Genomic DNA, 22,891 nt, shown 5'->3' on the forward strand with positions numbered 1-22,891 from the left:
ACATATTTTCTCGTGCAACAGTGCGAAAATTAACTGAAGTGGCAATAAAAATTTCTTCCCTCAAGACACACTGTTTTCCAGCGTCATTCTTACTCCAATTGCTTTCACCAAGTTCTTTTTTTTTTAAGTCTACAGTCATTTGTTTCAGTGTCCCCTGAGGAAGGCGTTTATATATGCCGAAACTTGGATCCTTGTTGGGACCTTGATTTTAAAGAATGAAGAGTTTTTGCTTGGCTGGATAGACGTCTCCTTTGCCTTTTCTTTTGTGCTCAAGACTCAGATGGGCACATTCTACCACCAAATTGTATCTCTACTAGCACGAATAGTTTATTATTCGTAGACATTTAAAAGGCAATTCTGGACAGTGCACCTAAAGTTAGGCAACAGTTGTAGGCCAAAGTTTACAGAAAAGGAGGGTTTATTAACATTTATTGGCTCCTAGGTATATGAGTGCCCCTGCTGGGTTTCTGTGAGGTGAAATCCTGATGAATGGAAGGTCTGAATAGACAGGGCTGCTGGACAGAGCTGTAGGCCTGAAAGCTAATCCCCAACATTTCAAAAGCCTACTCAAGAGTCATTTATTTAAAGAAGCTTTTAACATTTGATTTAAGGGCTCCTTTTATCAAGCCGCGCTAGTGGTTTAACACGCGTAATAGTGCACGTTAAACTGCTGGCCACACTAGCCGCTAACGCCTGCCTTGAGCAGGCGGTAGCTTTTTGGCCAGCACAGGGGTTAGCGCGTGAATAAAAGTCACGCGCGCTAACCCTGCTAGTGCGGCTTGATAAAAGGAACCCTAAATTTTACATTATCCTTTTTAACTCTCTTAAGGAATTAAGCAGCAATGAGCTCTTTCCTTTTGTTTTTTTCCTTGTCTTTCGTTCCTATCCAAATTGTATTTCTAACCCTATTTCCTTTTGTCTCCCGTCTGTATGTCTCATTTATCCCTTTTTAATATGCCAATTATTAGTTGATGTTTCTTTGTAATTTTTTGTTTGTTTGTTTGTTTTTTAATTATTAATGGTATTGTTAATGCCATTTTTATGTTCATGCTCTTTTTTATATATATTGTAAACTCGTTTAGAAATTAGATAAGCGATTAAATCAAATTTTAATAAAAGCTTGATGCTATTCTATAGCATTGGCAAGCAACTCTGAACTGAAGTTTTGAGCTGTGGGAGAGCAATTTAATCTCTACACCAGGAGTGCCCAATACGTCGATCGCGATCAACAGGTCGCTCGCTCAGGCGACCCCAGTCGATCGCAGAGCGGGTTCCCTTCTTCCCTTTTCTTTTTTCCCCTCCTGACTGGCCTGCTCCTGAATTCTGCTGCTGCCTCCGCTGCTCAACATTTGAAAAAAAAACAAAAAACAGCTTGGAGAATTTATGCTCCGGGGGCTAACGTGTGCTTGTACCGGCTTCCCTTCTCTTCCCTCTGAAACCGGAAGTTATGTCCGGGAGCGGGGGGAGAGAAGGGAAGCCAGCACGCACATGTTAGAGCCAGGTCAGTGAAGCTTGCGATTTGCTCTTCTTACTGCCAGGTCCTGCCTACTTTCTGTTTCCTCAAAGGCAGGGCCCGGCAGCATTTCTCCCAATAGGTCGATCTTGGGCCGATCAGCCTTCCTCTCCCCGACGTCAATTCTGCCGTCGGAGAGGAAGTTCTGGCCAGCGGAACTTCCTCTCCGACGGCAAAATTGACGTTGGGGAGAGGAATGCTGGTGGGCCCGAAGCAAGGAGAACTTGGCCGGCAGCGGGCGGCTTTGGGGGCCTGTTATCCAATGGCAGCGGCAGGGGCAGTGGCTTGGGGGAGGGCAGGGAGGGAGAAAGAGGGCAGGCAGGGAGACAGAAGGAAAGAAGAGAAACAGAAAAAAAGAAAGGGGGCATGAAGAGAGAAAGAAAGAGAGGGCAGGGAGAGAAGAAGAAAACGTTGGGGGGGGGGGGAAATGAGGTCAGGAGGAGAGGAAGCATACAGGCTAAAAGAAGGGAAGAAAGATTGGATGCACAGTCAGAAGAAGAAAGTGCAACCAGAGACTCATGAAATCACCAGACAAGGTAGGAAAAATGATTTTATTTTAAATTTAGTGATCAAAATGTGTCTGAATTTATATCTGCTCTCTATATTTTACAATATGGTCCCCTTTTACTAAACCGCAATAGAGGTTTTTAGCGCAGGGAGCCTATGAGCGTCGAGAGCAGCGCAGGGCATTCAGCGCAGCTCCCTGCGCTAAAAACTGCTATCGTGATTTAGTAAAAAGGGAGGGGATGGGTATTTGTCTATTTTTGTATAGTTGTTACTGAGGTGACAGTGCATAGAGTCATCTGCTTTGACCTCTTTGAAAAAACCCCGGAATAGGAATGATAATTAACAATTCTATGCGTACAGTGTGCGTTGTGCTTTTTTAAAATTTTATTGTTGGTAGATCATTTTGACTTGGTCATTTTAAAAGTAGCTCGCAAGCCCAAAAAGTGTGGGCACCCCTGCTCTACACCATTGGATGGTATCATCAACCTGTGTGCCTGACTTAGGTCCCAATACTCAAAAGCTCTCCTTGGGCTGAGATTGACTTACTGGAAACGGATTCATATCAGTGCATATATACACATAGACACACCCACTTCAAAGCAGATATAAATGTGTGTGCCAACCTTCTGGTGGGGTAAATTTATAAAGCCACATAGAAACACATGTAGCCTTTACAAAACAGATGTAACAATACTGTTCTATGTGCCTGGCAACATAGTTGCCCAGTTATAAAAGTAATCTTATCATGCTTTTTGATTCTAGAGGTATATTTAATGATGGTGGGGTTTGGAAGACAAATCACAAGGTCTCCCCTGCTCCTATGGACTACTAATAAAAAAGGGGTCCATGGTGATTAAACATCATCTTTCTCCCAAAAAACTAATGTGAATATAGTTGCTGTGCATATATGATCAACACTTTTCAAAACATTCATCCTTTTCTAACAAATCTTTGTAAACAGCTGACTGCTAATATGCAGATCTAGAAGGAGGAAAAGCCTCAGAAATTATTGGGGTTGACTCTTTGTATCTAGTACCCCTTCTTTCGATCATCGGCATAAAAACCTCCTTCCTTCCACTTTAAATGTTTAAATAACTTTGCTGTCCCCATGAAATCATGCACTTATCTATTTCTAAAAGCAATTATTTTCTATAGAACTGTACTGTAGACTTATTTACCTATGCAGAATTGGGCCTACACTAACCCCGAATCTGTAACCGGCGTCCATGTTACAGATGCCGGTTAGAGAATCGGGTTAGAGTCGAGGTGGCCACTACACTTATCGCGGCAAGGTAAAAGTATAGCAACTGCCTGTCTGATCGCTGGCAGGAGGATGCCGAACCCCTCCTGCTGGAAAGCCGCCCCTGCCCCCCGAAACTCTAGATCGCCGGCAGGAAGGTGCCAAACCCCTCCTGCCGGAAACCCCCAAACTCCCAATCGCTGGCAGGAGGTTGCCCAACCCCTCCTGCCAGAAAGCCGGACCTCCCATGCTAACGACCTCCACCCCCCCCCCCCGATGACTCCCCTAACCTCCCCACCAACTAACCTCCTTCCCCCAACTAACCTTTAAATGTTGGCCGGCTGGATGAGTCTTGCTGCCATCCAGCCGACAGGCCTGCCTCATCGAAATGAGACGGGCTCGTCCCATCCCCGCTAAGTCTAAGGCCTGATTGGCCCAGGTGCCTATGAGCCTGGGCCAATCACACCTTAGGGCTAGAGGGGATGGGCGGACCCGCTATGCCTAAGGCCTGATTGGTCCAGGCTTCTAGAGCCTGGACCAATCAGGCCTTAGACTTATCGAGGAAGGGCTGGGAAGGGGCGGGCCCATTTCATTTCGATGAGGCGGGCCTGTCGGCTGGACGGCAGCAAGACCCGTCCAGCTGGCCAACATTTAAAGGTTAGTTGGGGGGAGAGGTTAGTTGAGGGGGAGGTTAGGGGAGTCATCGGGGGGGAGGTTGTTAGCATGGGGGGTCCGGAGGGGGTCTGGCTTTCTGGCAGGAGGGGTTGGGCACCGTCCTGCCGGCGATTGGGAGTTTGGTGAGGGGGGGGAGGGTGTTCCGGCAGGAGGGGTTCGGCACTTTCCTGCCGGCAATCTAGAGTTTCGGGGGGCAGGGGCGGCTCTGGCAGGAAGGGTTCAGCACCCTCCTGCCGGCGATTGCGAATTTGGAGGGGGTGTTCCGGCAGGAGGGGTTCGGCACCCTCCTGCCAGTGATCGGACAGGCGCTGCAGCCGCTATACTTATTGCGGCAGGAAGATCCATTGCCTTGATAAGTATAGCGGCCGCATCTACTTACAATGTAGGCCAGCATTTTGCTGGCCTACATTTTAAGCATCTCTTCCTCTACTAGGGAGACGCGTAGGGCCGCCTAGGTTCACCTAAGGCCCTTAGGCGAGCTTAGGCGTCTTGCGGGCCTCCCTAGGCTCCTGGAGGCGCCTTCAATATAGGCGGCCAGCCTGGGGAGCATTTTTTTAAAAAACGTGCATCCCGATTGGCTGATTAGACAGCTGTAGGATGCCTACAGCTGCCTAAAATCGGGGCAGCACTTTGTAGAATCAGGGCCATACTATATATGCTCATAGAACTTGCCTCTAAGTGATTCTTAGTTCTTCCTGGAGCTTCCTATGGACTACTAACCATATGTTACCACAAGTCACAAGAACATAAGAATAGCCTTACTGAGTTAGAGCAATGGTCCATTAAGCCCAGTATCCCATTCCCACAGTAGCCAATCAAGGTCACCAGTACTTGGCCAAAACCCAAGGAGTAGCAATATTCCATGCTACCGATCCAGGGCAAGCAGTGGCTTTCCACATGTCTTTCTCAATACCAGACTATGAAATTGTCCAAACCTTTCTTAAAAACCAGCTACGCTATCCGCTCTTACCACAACCTCTGGCAACGCATTCCAGAGCTTAACTATTCTCTGAGTGAAAAAAATATTTCCTTTTATTGGTTTTAAAACTATTTTCCTGTAACTTTGTTGAGTGTCCCCTAGTCTTTGTAATTTTTGACGGCATGAAAAATTGATCCACTTGTACCCAATCCTTTATCCTCTTATATTTCCTCTTCTTTATGACTCACTCAGTGAAATGACAGTCCCTGGTAGGGTGCCAGACCACAGACTACTGGAAACTAGTATACATATAAGTATTATTTATTATTATATGCCTTGAATGTCACATGTTAATGTCACTGTTCTTCAGTGATGACTTCAGAAGCACCTCCAGCTCATGCTGACCTCATTAGCAGACAGCAGGTCTAAGGATCAAATTAAAACCATGTGCAGCACAAGTCACCGAGCCATCAAGCTGGTCCCATGGCACCTTTTAAAGTCAATTAATCCCAGAGCATCAGAATTCCCAAGCACATGTGTTAAACAAGGAAATCCCAGTACAAAGTCTTGAAGCCAAATAGAATGTTCAGAATGTCAACTCAGCTTTTCTTAATTGTATTGCTTCCTTTTGGCATCATTCCCAAGTCCTCTTTCTATTACAGTATTTCTAATACATTTAGACCAATTTCCTCTACGGAACCTGGATTTAAGATTATCATGTCTCCTTGTTTGTCTGACGGCCCCCACCCCCTTAACAATTTGAAGAGTACTGTATATCCAGTACTATTCCGATTTCTATCAGTCGGAAGAGCAGTCAATGTCCCCCAGTTCAAGCTTTAACACTTACAACCACAACTTGCTTTTCATTCTTAAAGGGAAAAAGACCAAATCATTTCAGTTGTAATTTCAAGAATGTCGGAATACACTATGTGTAATTTAACTGTGCCTGTGGTTAGTGCCTTGGTTAATGCCTGTGGGTTTTTGATCACATATTATGGGCCTGTATACTATGACACTATTTTCTTCCTATTCTGTCTCTATGGGGAAAATAATTTGATTTTTTTTTTTTTTTAGAAAAAAAAGCTAATCAAGTAACCTCACTGAAGAAAAGGAGAAGTTGATCCTTCTCATTGAGATTAGGGCTACCTGTTGTTTAAAGTTAAAAAAGAGGACATGTGGATCCACACCATTCTTTTTTTCTCTGTAAATATTTTATTAAATTTTACATAATATACATAGAGGGGCATAATCGAAAGGGACGTCTTAAGTCCGTTTACGTCCATCTCGCAAGTTGTCCAAAGTTAAAAAGAGCCTAAGACACATTTTCAAAAGATACGTCCAACTTTTTTTTACTTTTGAAAATCGTCTAATTATACGTCCTGCCGATCTGATCGTCCAAGCCACTAAATCATCTATCTTTATACCACATTTCCGTCCAACCTTCCGTCCAAATCAAAAACACCTAGAACAAGCCCTGTTGGACATGGGAAGGGTCTGCAAAGTGATGGACTGCACACCTAGACATGCTACCTAAATAGTGGGGTATTTTACAGGGCACTGCTGTGAACTTCACAAAAAGGGTGCCATGTCTGCTCCTCACTACAGCTCCCTTATAGGTGACGGTGAGCCCCCCAAACCATCTCCAGAATCCCCTAGACCCACTTATCTACCACCCCAATAGCCCTTATGGCTGCAGGAGCCACTTATATGCCAGTAAAAAAGGGTTTTGGGGTGTATAGGGCAGTGCACATGTTTATCAACCAAATCACAAAACAAGGCCCAATCCTCATTATTTCTTAAATGTTGAATTTGCCAAATCCCAACCTCCTTCTAAATCTTCCAATCAATTGTCTTATTTGAACTTTATAATTAGAATTATTCCAAATAGAAGCCCCATAAGTATCATTACATTGAATTTTAACACTCTTATCCAGTTCCTTAAATGCAGTCTTTGCAGCCCAAAAATATTATTTAAGTTTTTTTTTCATTACTAGATTTAGGCCCTCTTTTACTAAGGTGTGCTAACCGATTAGCGCACACTAATCGACTTAGCGCGTGCTAAATGCTAACGCGTGCTTGGTAGAAACCAGACAACAAAGGTAGGAAAAAAAAAATTCTACTTCTTTTCTTTTTTTGTTTTAGGATAAAGTAGTATATTGGCTGTGTTGATAAAAATTTATAAACAAAGTCCTGCCAGCTGAACATCTCTTTTTCTAGTTCAGCAGCCAGAACTTTGATTTATAAGGAAGGAATAAGCTAAATATTGAAGTACTGAGGCTTGCATGGATGCTACAGGGACAGTGGTCGCGGGGACAGGGCAGGAACAGTGGTTGCGGGGACAGGGATGGGGCGGGGACAGTGGTCGCGGGGAAGGGACGGGGACAGTGGTTGCGGGGACGGGAATGGGGCGGGGACAGTGGTCGCGGGGATGGGGTGGGGACACTGGTCGCGGGGACGGGGCGGGAACAGTGGTCGCGGGGACGGCGATGGGGCGGGGACAGTTGTCGCGGGAACGGGGCGGTGACAGGGATGGTGGTCGTGGGGACGGGGACAAATTTTTCCCCAGTATCATTCTCTAGTTCTTACTTCTTATTGTAAACCGCACTGAACTGTGAGGTATTGCGGTATATAAATATATTATTATTAAATGGTGCTGAAATTTGAACACTGCTAAAAATGAGTGCTCAGTGATATTCTATAAGTAGCATTCAGAGTTGGGTGTCATTTACTGAAGCATTAAGTGACATGATCTGCACCCAACTTTGGGCATGAGGTTTATACAAAGCAATAACTTGATGTAAATTCTTATGTCTAAATTAGGCACGCATCTCCCTTATTCTATAACACTACATGCAAATTCTAGTAATACCCAGATCCACCCATGCCCTCCCATGGTTGAGCCTCCCTTTTGGATCCATGCACACATTTTATGTGTGGATCCCAGTGCCTAAAAATATGGGTGCAAATTTTAATTAATTCCAATTAGCACAGATCATCGATAGTGCCAAATTATCATCACTAATTGGCTTATCAATTAAACTGCAAGAGCAAATTGGGTGCTGGATCATATTTGCACATACAATTTTGAATGACATATATAGAATTAGGGCGATAGAGGGCAATTCTATACGTTTGCGCCTCCTTTTAGGCACTCTGATGTCATGCTGTGAAAGCCTTTTCTATAGCTTTAATTTTCTGAACCTCGAAGCCTTATCAAGTCAGCCTTAAACTGTCTCAGACCTGAGACAAGAGAATATGGGCCAGATTCTATAAACGGTGCGGCGCGGTTGTCAATCAACTACTAGGCACCATTTATAGAATTGCACCTAGGGACGCCTAAGCAAAGGCATTGCTAGGCATCCTACACATAGACGCCACGCCATTAGGACATTTTTTCAGTCACTTAATTTGGTGACGCCTATGTCAAGACACCTAACGATGCCTAACAACTATGCCTATTGTTTGAGACATAATTGTTAGGAGTTCCTAAGCACATCGTACTATATCTCCATCATGTATTCATGTTATCCCCCTCCCCCCCACACACACACCATCATGCCCAATCTTTTGTCCTTTCTCTTTCTTGGTTTCTTCTACCATCATATTCCCACCCAAGTTTGCCCCCTGAAACTGAGTCCTTCTTCTCTCCATCCCTCTTCTATCCCTTGCCCTTCCTTCTCCACTGTTTGGCAGAATAAAATTTTATACTGATGCTTAGTCATTCCTAAATATGGTTGCAGTCGTGGTCTTTAGCATACACTGCTCTGTAGATCTCTCACAGGCCTTCACTTGTGACACTGCCGTGTGCACTGTTGCCGGCAGATTTTCTCCCTTCAATATCTCCAAGATTGATGAATGTGAATTGCAAGTCCAGGACCAATACACATATTGTGCTGAGAGATTAGACTCTTGACAAAGGCAGAACTGCCGAAACACTGTCAGTGTTGAGTCTATGCTGCTGACTAAATAAAGTTTGCTTTGGATCGTCCACCGCTGTATGTTTTTGACATCATTTCCTCACAACCCATTTTGTATCTGGAACTTTCAAGGTACCACTACCATGTATATGCAAGAGACGGTCCCTGCTCAGAAGAGCTTACATTCTAATTAGGACAGGCATACAGAGGGGGCTAAAGATAGTAGATGACTATTAAGGGATTGACAGACAGACATGATGTTTGGGTCAGTGTTTAAATGCAGCTTCAAATAAGTGGGGTTTTAGTCTGGTTTGAATACTGCCAGAGATGGAGCCTGACATAGCGAGCCAGGCAGGTGGTTCCAAGAATGCAGCGAAACAAGGTTGAAGGGATGGATATGGGAGTTGGTGGTAGAGGAGAGAAGTACAGAGAGGAGGGACTTGTTTGATGAGCCGAGTTCCTGGAGGAGAGCATAGGGAATAAGAAGAGAGGAGAGATACTGAGAAGCTGCAGAGCAAGTACACTTGAACGTCAGTAAGAGGAGTTTGAACTGTATGCGGAGATGGACTGGGAGCCAGTGAAGCGACCTGAGAGGAGGAATGTGGGTATAACAACCCTAGCGTTCTGAACAGATTGAAGTGAAAAGATTGATTTATTTTTAAAATTTCTATACCATTTTATATCAAAACGGTTTACAAAATGATTACATACAATAAAATGTTAAAACAAATCTAGACAAGATATGGTATAGCAGTAGACCAGTGAGAAGCACTTTGCATAATCCAGACGAGAGGTGACGAGGGCGTGGGTGAGGGTTTTTACAGCGTGTTCAGTTCACATAATGACTAGAACATTGTACAAGAGTGAAAAGATACTAATATGAAGAACCGCTCCTTTTTGAGCTCTAACACTAGGGCCATTAGGTTCCTAAAATCTCAGCCCCTAAAGCCCCTGCTTCCATCTGATTCTGTGTAGCATCATATGGGATATTCATCAACCTTTAATTACTCATTTGCTTTAAGCAGATTGAAAATTAGACATCCATAATATTAAGCCTATATCAATATTATCTGTTTGTTAAGTCTACTAGCATCTTATATTTTAAAAATAAAATGGAAGACCAAAACAAAAGTCAACAGCTGACAAGCATTATCAAAAAAACAGAAATAACACAATACTATACACAGATTTTTTTTATTTTTTCAAACAGAGGGTTTAATCCTGCTGGTTTGGCTGTTATAATAACATAATTATGTCCTTCATGGTTTAGGAACATTAACACACCCATTTTTTTAGAGATTCTCAGTCTCAACCAAAATGTGAAGGAGGAATATCTTCTGCTCATAGCAAGATGCCAAGAAATAACTACATTCTAAACAGATGTTGCCTGCTTTAACACTACTACACAGTGCAAACAGATTTAGGATCCCACTCCTTTCCCATATTAATATTAATGGCAGACTATGACTAATACGTCATCACCTAAGAGCAAAAGAGTTGAAAGTGTAATTTTTTTCATACATTGAGATAGACAAATTTCAGTACACTGTTGTAAGAACTTCTTCAATGTCAAATTGCTTTTCTGATACTTTACTACTCTACTGTTAAAATACTCAAAATTTGATATATTATTAATGATTCATAATGAGCACATCATACTTCACTTCTCATTTTCTCTGCTTTGCGTCAAACACACATAGGACACTTTTGCTTTCAGGTGATGATGTAAAATGTTTCATTGGCAATATACAATGCACATGCAGCATAGTTTCTCCGATGCAACCACATAAACAGAGGGTCTTCTTCTCAGTCAGAATTTTGTGATGCCTTGATGTGTTTAACCAGCATGCCAAAGCTATGCTTAATAAGTGGCAATACAGTATCATCTGCTTCTCCACTTAATACTGTCAACCTTGCTAAATGAATAAACATTTGTTTAACATTTGCTCCTATTTCTCTAACACACTTTGAGAACAAGAATTCCTTTTCTTGCTCCGTAGCTGTGCCATTGACTGTTATCGCAGTGACTAATGTACTATATTGCCATTATGGTCTTCAGCTCTGAAATTAGTCCCAGGATGAAGGATAGGGTCTGCCTGTCTGCAGACTAGAGCTGGATGATGATTGATTAGAAGCAAGTGGTTCTATGCAGCCATAAAAAAAAAAAGCTCTATACTGAGACATAGGCTTAAACACCGAGGAACCTTCCACGGTGACTTCACACTTATTAGATGTTTCCATATTAAACGATACCCAGGTATGTGCATTTTATCTTTATTCCTTAAAATCCTCAAATTGCTTGGATAGGAGAGAAGGTTTTATATATCTGGCGCTCTCTCTCTTTTTCCATATATATATATATATGTTTCTAAGAGCAGCCTGAACTTTACTGGAAATTGCAAAGGCTTTGTGTCAAGTACAGCTAAATCCAGACTTTCCATATCAAACCTGTGCTAGAAAATTACTGTGTAGATGATAAGGCTGAAAGATATAATAAAAAGTGACTCTACTCAATTTACACTGCAATATTGGGGATGACTGAATATTTTTCATTCAGGTAACTGATAAAATCGCCAAAGTGTATTGCAGATAAATAAAGGAAGCGTCTGTCAAGAATAAACACCATTAATCATGAAGTCTCACCCTCTCTGAGTGGCTGCGCTATGCATCTACACACATACACCGGCAAGTCACACACTGCCTGTGATCTCATCCTTTCCCCTTGTTCTCTGTTTAAAATGTGTCCTTCTTTTTTTTTTTAATTCTTTATTCATTTTCAAACTTACAAATGTGATAATATATCCAAACAAATTAACCATAAATATATCACTTAATAATCAACAATGGTACATGATATTCTCTTATCTCCCACCCTACCCACCCTTACCTATCATATAATCAATACCTTATACAACATGTAACAATAAAAATACCCCCCTCCCTCCCCTCACAATTGAACTTGTAGATTTAAGGGAAAAAAGATTTTTCTAATCAGTACAATACTTTGTTAATGGCTCCCAAATATCTTGAAATTTCCTGAAACATCCCCGTTGTATTGCAATAAGTCTCTCCATTTTATAAATATGACATAAGGAATTCCACCAAAAAATATAATTTAATCTACTCTAATTTTTCCAATTATATGTAATTTGTTGAATGGCAACCCCAGTCATTATAAGTAATAATTTGTTATTATTTGTAGATATCTGATTTTTTGCTCTCATTGCCATACCAAATTGCATAATATAATATGATAATGCCACTGGGTTATCTAATAAACAGTTAATTTGGTCCCAAATTGATTTCCAAAAATTCATAATGAATAGACAATAGAATAATAAATGATCTCCTTTCTTCCAATCACACTCCCAGTGATCATCATACTTATGGTATTTTCAAGCTTAAGATTGCAAGTAGGCAAACCTAGAGTTTTAAAATGGTTTGATTTTTAATTATAAACTCCCTCTTTTACATATCCGCCCTAGCATTTTAAGCGCCCGCCGTAACAGCTCCGATGCTCATAGAATTCCTATGAGCCTCCAAGCTGCTACCGCCACAGTCGGCGCTAAAAACGCTATTGCGGCTTTGTAAAGGAGGGAGAAAATGATAAAAAATAATAATACTTTTTTTAAGGTAGAACAATTTTTTATTGATGACAACACATAACACAATAACACAAGAGCAGTAGTAAGATGCAACAACGTTACCAGTGTTAGAAAAAAAAAATATATACCTCCCAACTGCCGCCACCCCCCCCCAGATGAAAGCAGGTACAAAAGACATGAAACATGACAAATGTAACAGTGCAAGAAGAAAATAAGTGTGGTTCAAAAACACTCAACAATAGTAAATACAGTAATCATCCCACCAGCAGCCCACAAATGCAACCAACTCTCATAGCCCCCCACTAGGAACCTGACCAAATAACAACCAGTATAACTAGACCCAAATCATTCTATAAAGGTAACCCCACCCCCAACAGGCAGAAACCAAGTCCCTTGGAGCTTTGACTCCCCCCCCCCCCCAAGAAGAAAAAAAATGCCATTCCGCCCTCTCCTCCTCCTCCTCACAAAAAAAAAAAGAGTTTCTCTTCCCTCGCAGCCAACAATCCTGGTACCAAAATGATCTGGCCTATTCCATCTCATAGAGCAGTGTTCTTCAATAGCCGGTCTGTGGACTGGTGGCGGGCCACAAAAATTTCCTGCCGGAGCGCAGGGTCAACACATGCATCAAACCCCAGACAGTGCTCTTCAGCTGCCAGTCCATGGTGCGATCAATGCGGAGTTGTCTTCGGGCTGGCTCCCTCTTCCTCAGTGCTGCAGTGCGCAAAGCCGTGGGCAGAGGCTCCTATGTGCATCCTGCATCTGAACCGGAAGCCTTCTCTCTGACATCGCAACATCAAAGGGAAGGCTTCCAGATGAGGTGCGGGATGTGTGAGGAGCCGCTACCTACGGCTTTGTGCACTGCAGCACTGAGGAAGAGGGAGCCAGCCCGAAGATAACACCGGGGGCAGGCCAGAAGACAAGGCACAGCATGGAGGGAGGGAGACAACAACGGTAGGGGGAGTGACTTTATTTTTTTTAATTTAGTGATTAATTTAATCTGCTGTCTGTTCATTTGTTTTTCTTCTGGAGTTGTACTGCATGCAGAGTCTTGCACCTTAGGGTTTGTTTGTAAATATTATTACTTTTAGTTTTTGGTCCTGCATTTGCATGGGGGTTATATGTTTTCTGATAGGAATGAATGTTGAAAAGCATACAGTGTGCTTTGTGTAGTTCAATTTTGTGGTTAACCATTATGTGTTGTTAATAAGATTATATTGTGTGTGTATATATGAAAAATGGTGTTACAATTAGTACTATTAAGGGGCGGGGTCTGGGGCAGACATTGGGAAGAGATGGGTGGGGTCTGGCCCACGACTTAGCCCAGTGTTCTTCAACTGCTGGTCCACGGACCGGTGCCAGCCCACAAAATAATTATTTTATTTCCGCCGGTCCATAGGTGTCAAAAAGTTGAAGAACACTGTCATAGAGTATTCAAGATATCATTCTAAGCCTTAACAGGCAAGGAGTAAATATATTGAGTCCAAACTTGAAGAAACTGCTTTTTCCGCTTAGGGGTAAGTTTGGCCACACGTAACTCAAGAAATAATAAGGCATGAAGGTGATTCCACCATGCCCAAAAAGATGGAACTGTATTGCCAACCCAGACTGACAATATTTCTTTCTTTCCCAAAATATCCACTTTTCTCATAAAAAAGACGATGGTCCCGTGTAGGAAGACGAAAGGCCTCCAAATTTATCAAGCAAAAGTCCAACCGCCAACAAGGGAATGGAGCACTGCAAAGTGGCATTCTACAAAGGCGAGGACAGTCTGCCAAAACCGCTGAATTGTCGGACAGGACCACAACGCATGAAAAAAAGTATGGGCTTGCTGGGAACATTTCTGAAAATAGGAGACTCAAATCTGGAAGCATACAGCTGACTCTTTGTAAAATATGCCCTGTGAATCAATTAAAATTGACATTTTCTGAGATCTCTGCACTCACTGAAATCCCCGGCATCCGGTTGATCAGAACAAGAAGGTCCAGGGAATCCACCAGCACCCCCACCTTCCTGCTCCAAAGAGAGTGCAATGCATCCCTGCCCACCGGCTCAACCAAACACCGAAGGGTTCTATGTAAGCCAGAAACCCCAAACCCGTCTTCCAAATAAAGGTTCTACAAACTCCAGGATTTTGGAATCAATAGGAAATAACAACCCTTGAATATCCAAAGAATGGACATAATGTTGCAATTGTTTATATGCCAAAAAATCACTCAGTTGTAAATGACAACACTGGCGCAAGTGGGCCCACGAGTGTAAGGTACCATCCTCCTGCAAAACATGAGACAATAAGGTGACTCCTGCCTGCGCCAGCTTATAAGAACATAAGAACATAAGAAATGCCTGCACCGGATTAGACCTGGGGTCCATCCAGTCCGGTGGTCCGCACATGCGGAGGCTCAGCCAGGCGTACCTGGGCGAATACCTTAATCATTTGTATCCCTCAATGTGTCCCACAAGATGTGCGTCCAATTTTACCTTAAATCCTAAAATGATGGTTTCCTCCACCACATCCTCTGGGAGAGAGTTCCAGGCGTTCACCACCCGCTGTGTGAAGCAGAACTTTCTGACATTTGTCATGGCCTTGACCCCTCTTAGCTTCAGTCCATGACCTCTTGTCCGAGTCACATTTGACAAAGTGAATAACGCTGTTTCTTGCTCTCCATCCTTTCACTTTGTCGGTGAGCGAGCTTGCTCCATTTTGTCGATTCCTTTTAATATTTTAAAAGTCTCTATTAAATCCCCTCTCAGTCTTCTCTTCTCAAGGGTGAGATTTCTGAGGCGTTCTTGATAGCTCAAGTTCTCCATACCTTTTACTAGCTTCGTCGCTCGCCTATGCACCCTCTCCAGTAATGTTATATCCTTCTTCAGGTACAGAGACCAGTGTTGGACACAGTATTCCAAGTGTGGTCTGACCATTGCTCTATAAAGCGGCATTATGACCTCTTTCGATCTACTCGTGATTCCCTTCTTTATCATGCCCAACATCCTGTTAGCCTTCTTCGCCGCCGCCGCACACTGAGCCAACGGCTTCAGATTCCTGTCTATCAGTACCCCCAGGTCCTTTTCCTGTTCGCTCTTCCCCAATGCTATACCTAGCAGTTTATACTCATGCTCCTTGTTTTTCCTGCCCAGGTGCATCACTTTGCATTTTTCTACATTAAAACTCATCTGCCAATTTTCTGCCCATCTCTCAAGTTGGTTCAAATCTCTCTGGAGTTCCTCGTTGTCTTTTTGTGATCTGATTGCCCGGAAAAGCTTTGTGTCATCTGCAAACTTGGTGATGAGGCTTGTCGTTTCTTCATCCAGGTCATTTACGAAGATATTGAATAAGATAGGCCCGAGAACCGAGCCCTGAGGCACGCCGCTAGTTACTTGCTTCCAGTCCGAGTACTCCCCATTTATGCCTACTCTTTGTTTTCTGTATTCCAGCCAATTTCCTATCCATCTTAGTATACCCCCTTCTATTCCATGACTTTGTAGTTTTCTGAAAAGTCTCTCGTGTGGTACTTTGTCGAACGCTTTCTGGAAGTCCAAGTATATTATGTCCACCGGTTCTCCGCTATCGACATGTTTGTTCACCGTTTCAAAAAATTGAAGTAGGTTCGTCAAGCATGACTTCCCTTTCCTGAATCCGTGCTGGCTACCTCTCAACAGATCATGGGTATCCAGATGCCGGACTATGCTTTCTTTAATCAAAGTCTCGACTATTTTCCCAGGGACCGATGTGAGACTCACAGGTCTATAGTTTCCCGGTTCTCCTCTTGATCCTTTTTTGAAGATTGGGATGATGTTCGCTATCTTCCAGTCCTCTGGTATCCATCCGGTCCTAATTGACATATTATCAAGGGATTGCAGTAGTTCTCCAATTTCTACCTTTAGCTCCTTGAATACTCTCGGGTGAATTCCATCTGGACCAGGGGATTTGTCACTTTTTAGTTTGTCAATCTGATAGTATATCTGGTCCAGAACCACCTCCACTGTGGTGAGGCTCTCCTCTATTTCTCCCTTGAATACTTTCAATGTCTCCGGTATTGATGTGTCGTCTTCTTTGATAAAGACAGATGCAAAGAAGGAATTTAATCTGTCCGCAATCTATTTGTTGTCTTTGATGTATCTTTTTCTTCCATTGTCGTCGAGAGGACCCACTGTCTCCTTAGCCGGTTTCATCCCCTTAACGTATCTAAAAAAGGGCTTGAAGTTTTTGGCCTCTTGCGTCAACTTTTCCTCATAGACCCTTTTGGCTTCTCTCACTGCCCTGTGGCACTTCTGGTTGGCTTTGAGGCTGTCCCAAGCCTCGGTTGTTTTCTCGCTTTCCATTTTTTAAATGAGTCCTTCTTTTCCCTCACTGCATCCTTCACCTCTTTGGTAACATTATCTGATTCAGGTAAAAATTGCAAATTACTAACAACAGGTAGAAATTTAGAAAGTCTGGGGTTTCCAGAGGCCAACCAGCTGAGACCAAGGTAAGATAGCTCTCAGATTTTTAGTGGCAGTACGCCCTCAAAGAAACCCCACCTGAATAGGAGCAAGAAATTAGCCAAATGACTGGTCAATATTTCGGAAAAAAGTTTAGCTTCCACACAAAGAAGGGAGATAAGAAAATGATTGTTCAGGGTCTTTATGTGGCTTTAATAAAACTATAATGTGAGCTATATTGAGGGAATCAGGAAGATGGCCTAAACAAACATACGTGTTGAAGATCTTAGTCAACAAAGGTGTCACCTTTTCCCGCAATAATTTGTAAAATTCCAAACAAAACCCATCAGATCCAGGTGCTTTAAACAGGCTTGGATAGCCAAAGAAACCTCATCCTCTGATATAGGGACTTGATAACTTCATAGGGATAAGCTGTCTAAGCAAATGTCACCATCCAACAATTCTGATTGTTTAGTTTACAAAGACTGGTAATAAGTGAAAAATACATTATTAATTTATCTGTTTGGACCTTCACCCCACGCTGATTAGTCTGTTGCAAAATTTTTACGGGTCCTCTAGATTGTTTCACTATATTGCCAAAAATTTTCCCCGAGTATTACCATATAAATGAAGTTTATATTTATAATATGTTAAAGATTTTTTAGTACAGCCATGAAGCAATTCCTGCAAAGGTACCTTCAAGGCCAGTAATTGAGCCCGTAGAGACGAATTCGATAACTTCCAAATTTCTGGCGCTCTATCCCTCTATCCCTCTCCTTTTCTTGATGACAACATAAGATATAATTTCTTCCTGTAACACTACTTTGCCGCCTCCCAAAACAAAATGAGATTGGATAAGTGAGCAGCATCTTTTTTACGCAAAAAATCCTGAAATTTAGGATGAGTACAGAAAAAAAAAGAAGGCATTGATAGTTGAATGCACCACTTTGAAGGTGCTGCAAACTCAAAAAGATGGAAATCATGGCATGCTTTGAAATTTCAAAAGAGCCAATCTCTGCCGAATGTACCCTTGAAAAAAAGGGCTGGAGGTCAGCCAGTAATCAATCCGGGACAGGAATGCATGCGTTCTCAAGAGATGTGTGAAATCTCAATCACCAGGATGCAGCATTCTCCGGACAATTCTATAAACAGCACCTAACTTTGAATGACATGCAGTAGGTGTCATGTTCATAGGTGCCTACCGATTTAGGTGCCGTTTATAAAATCAGGCCCAATGTGCAGATACAAAGTCATTAAGTAAAATGCAAAAGAAAATATTCAACCAGAAACACCACAAATCCTCTCCCCAAACTGTAAAGATTAACCTTGTGAATATTTTTCTTGGTTTTAATCAAATGATTCCTCACTCACAATTTCTTGTTTTTATAAAAGAAATGAAGTAGCACCCTTACATATGATGGGCCGCTGAAAAGTTCTCAACCCAACCAAGAAGAGAACGATGTGGAGCCATGAAACTTACACGTTATTCCACATTTTTCTTGACACTTTTTTTTTATTTTTTTTTTTCCAGTGTGCTTCGTGCTGTTTTAAATTTTATTGTTGGTAGATCATTTTGACTTGGTCATTTTAAAAGTAGCTTGCAAGTCCAAAAAGTGTGGGTACCCCTGTACTATTTATATATTTAAATCATTTTTATTAAATACCACAAATAGTAATACAGAACACAATAGAGAACATATTTTTAGGCATAAGTCAACTCCAATCCCCAACCCCCCCGACACTTTTTGTTTTAATGATATGAAACAAAACAAAAAGTGTCGAGAAAAGTGTGGAATAACTTGTAAGTTTCATGGCTCCACATCATTCTTGTCTTGGTTGGGCTGAGAACTTTTTATCAGTCCTTTGTACTAAGATTAAAAATATATATATATATAGTTAAGTGTCCCTGTTAGAGGAACTCTGTAAGTGGCTGGTTCTGCAAAACCAGTTTATGTGCTGAAGTAGAAGACTAATCACACAAACAGTACTAGAAGAAACCCCCCTCCTCCCACCCCCATTCACATGCACAGGAATGTAATTCATGCACAAGAGCACTTTGTCAGTGCAATGCCTGGGATCCCATGTGGGAAGAAAGCAAAATAAACAACTCTACAAAGAAAACAAAGGCTCTTCAACAGGGACTAATCTAATGCTTAAGTACACTGGAAAAAACTTCAATGAGGGCACATGAAAAAACCTCATCAAAGAGCACTCTGTAGATGAGTAAATATACTAGTGCCATGAACAAATACAGCCAGATTTAACATGCACAAAAAACAACTTTTTTTTTTTTTTTTTTTTTGGGGGGGGGGGACGGGGTGGAATTCATTGAAGTAGTTTCTTCTACATGTGTAGAAATAAAGATCATCAAACAAGCTATAGGCAAAATAGTTTTTCACTGGACTAAGAGATTAGTGAGTAGTTTCAAAGTTTGCAACATACTGGTTAATCTAATAAAAAGGTAGCCCTTAGAGAATGACACAGGGACAAATTTTTCTCCATCCCCGTGGGAACTCATTTTCCTGTCCTGTCCCGGCGAGTTCTTTTTCTGTCCACGCCCCATCCCTGCAAGCTCTGTCCTCATCTGCACAAGCCTCAAACAATTAATAATCATAAGTGTTCGAAGCTTGCGTGGTTAAGGCAGAGCTTACAGGAATGAGGCAGGGACAGCGACAAAACTTGACAGGACGGGGGAAAAATTTGTCCCCGTGTCATTCTCTAGTAGTCCTATCCTGTAACTTACGTTCACTTATACTTCCTCCTCTATATAGTAATTGAGCAACTGCTAGGGCAATTTCACACACCAAATTCAACAAGTCAGGATATAAAGAAAACAACTAGACTCTAATCTACAAAGTTTTGAACTGAGTGCCTCCATAATTTATTAGGACAATATTAAAAATCTATAGGCCTTCATGAATTTTTGTTTGATTGATCAACTGCTGTTAGATGTTCTTTCCATATGGTTAATATATTTAACCGAAACTCATGCTTGGGCATTTGATAGGACTATTACGGAATTCCCTTCCTGATGAGCTGTGAAAAAGCCTAGGGGCGCTTTTTCTAAACTGCATTTATTTATTTATTTATTCGGTTTTATATCCCGTCCTCCCAGCATTAGGTGCTAACATAGGTTAAAATGGAGTACTCCAGACTGTTCTCAGGCATTCTGTGGTAACTGATAAATGTGCACGCTGTATGCTAAACAAAAAAATATTTTTTGAGGGGGCATGACAGTAGGCACTCCTGTGTAAATCAGTCAGTGCAGATACGTTACTGCAGCTACATTATCACATGCTAGATGACTGGTGCAAAGATAGCACAAAATATAGTAAATGTCAGCAAATACAGACATTCACCATCCCTCTAATCGCCCAACAAGGTGGCCAGAATTGAATATGCCCTGGTTCCACTTCCTCGTGATTAAATATTGGCAAACTTAATCTCTGTCTCTCCCTGCCAGCTTGGGGGCACAGACCATAGAAGTCTGCCTCACACCGGTCCTACTTCCCAAGTACTGGAGTTGCTGTTAGAGCCCACTCCAGCCCCGATCCTGATCTGTTTTTTGGGCATTTATGGGTCCCAGACTATAGAAATCCGTCTGACATTGATCTTATTTCCTAATCTCTGCAGCAGTCGTCAAAGCTCATTCCAGTTATGAGGTCAATTAAGTTTTGCTTTAATTGGATTTTATCCTTTTTTCTATATAATGTTCCTCTCGGTTTATCACGCCCATTCTTGAATACCATCACTGAATTCGGTCTTCAGATCTCTCATGGAAGGGCATTCCAGGCATCCACCATGCCTTCTGTGAAAAGTATTTCCTGCTAGTGCTCCTATCTATGGCTCCCACCCTGTAACCTCAACTGATGACCTCAAGTCCACTGCTTCCTCGTCTCTGTAAATGAAGTTTGCTTATTAATAATCTTTTAAGAATTTAAATGTATGTTTAATCAGGTATTTGGGATTGAACTATTTTCTATATGAACTACTACCGTATATACTCGAATATAAAACGGGATTTTGGGGCTAAAAAATTGTCCCAAAAATGGGGGTCCCAGTTTATATTCGGGCCTGCACCCCCTTCCAGAATTATTGCAGGCCGTCACCAGGCTCTGCACCTTGTCCCCCCTCCCTGCCCTGTCCTCCTACCACCTCTGCCGATCCCTGGTGGTCCAGAGGTGCAGCAGGCAGGAGAAATCTTTCCGCGCTCCTGCCCCACTGCTAACCCGGTCAGTGGTGGCTGCTGCAAGATCCGGTTTCTTCTGCCGCTGAGCAGCTTCTTGACTGGTTCCCGTGAATTCTATAATTGGTGGGGATTTTAATTTAGTTATGCAACTTACTATTGAATTTGTGCTTCAAAAAGTTAAATAACTAACTAAGCAGTGGTCACCATTAAGATTATCATGGTGGGGAAGATTGGATACTATAAATTAATTACATCTTGAGCATGCTGCCGATATATTTCAATATAAATTTCTATCATAAAGTGGAAAATATACTTACAGCATTTATACGGAACAATAAGCCTCCACGCATTGCTCTTAAAAAACTCAATGCTAAAAAAGGAGGATGGAGGAGTTAATTTTCCTAGTTTTTGGGAATACCATACTGCATACATTGTTAAACTTGTTTCTAGATGTTTTCTGGATGTCAATTTTACATCTGATCAACCTAGCTGGATACAGGCTTTTGCCTATAATTGGAACAATTATCCCATCAAGTTTTTACTACTGTTTAACAACAAAGTGCACGGATGCAAGGACAGATAAACATGTAGTGCCTCACTTGCAGTTAAAGTAATAGATTCTGCACTTCTTGTGGCTTGGTCTACTACAGAAACTCGCGGCCCGGGGGCCACATGTGGCCCGCCAGGTATTATTTTGAGGCCCTCGGTATGTTTATCATAATCATAAAAGTAAAATTAAACAGTTTCTTGATCATATGTCTCTTTAGCTATAAATTACAATATCATTATTAAGACTTAGCCAAAAGGAAAGATTTATAAACTATAAAGAGTTTTACTTCATGCAAAATTGTCATTTCTTTAATAAGACACTAACTATTTTTTCTGAGGCCCTCCAAGTACCTACAAATCCAAAATGTGGCCCTGCAAAGGGTTTGAGTTTGAGACCACTGGTCTACTACAACACATATGTTAATCAGAATGCTTCCAGAATCATGGCTTGACAGGACCCTAGGCGCCTTAAATGTGGGCCAGATTTGAGGGGGAGGGTGCAAGGAGGGGGTCTACAAGTGCATTGGGGGGGGGAAGTTCTGGGAGTCTGAGAAGTGGCGGCAAAAGGGAGTCCTCCTGCTGGGGAACTTCATAGGGGGGTCCCCTGCCGCAGCCGCCCAGGTGATTGTGGCAGGGGAATTCCCTTGCCACGATCAGCTGATGGCAAGGGATTATGCACTAGTCTCTAACCGGCTCCTGTGACATGGGTGCCAGTTAGAGAATCAGGGCGGTTAGGCAGGGTTTGGTGTCTGTCCGTTAGGGCAGACATGATTCTGTATAGGACACTGGTGTGCGATTCTCAGGTGGCTGCCGAGACCATCCTATACAGAATTTCTCCCTAAGTGTCAAACCCTCGATGGAGACTTTGTTGTTTGGCTTGCTTTTTTACCAGACTTTTCAAACCATCCTTATATGTTTCTCTCTCATTCTCTCTCTCTCTCTCTACCCCCCTCCCTGTGCACATGCACCAAGTTACAAACAGTTAATGGTGACTGCCACAAATGTGACAGTTTCGATGGCAGGCCTTAAGTGGGGTGAAGTTGGCTGTGCCACCCATGGCCATCTCAAGTCAATTTAATAAAATAAAAATGCTACTCCTTTTCTTCTCCTTTTTGAGAGATCAGAATAAGGATATCTCCATGGAGTTGACCTTTGCTTCTTTGCTCACTGCTGGTGTAGAAGGTGCTCTTTATTCTGGCAAACTGCCTAGATAGCCTCTCAGATTACAACAAATGAACAGAACCATCAATGCCTGCATTGTGATGCTGAGTAACATTTATTTCTTACTACAAAATCTGCTCTCTAAAATGGTGAAGTCAAGCCTCACTTGCTGTAAGAAGCAACCAGCTGCAATGACT

General features: G+C 42.2%; 1 protein-coding gene across 3 annotated transcripts in view; it reads right to left on the reverse strand.

Annotated features, from left to right (window-relative positions):
- GLI3 (GLI family zinc finger 3) overlaps window positions 1-22,891 on the reverse strand; it is a 560,226-nt gene that overhangs the window by 179,574 nt on the left and 357,761 nt on the right. The gene's annotated exons all lie outside the window — the stretch shown is intronic.

The sequence above is a fragment of the Geotrypetes seraphini genome, chromosome 2 (genome assembly GCF_902459505.1).
Source record: "Geotrypetes seraphini chromosome 2, aGeoSer1.1, whole genome shotgun sequence".
NCBI lineage: Eukaryota > Metazoa > Chordata > Amphibia > Gymnophiona > Dermophiidae > Geotrypetes > Geotrypetes seraphini.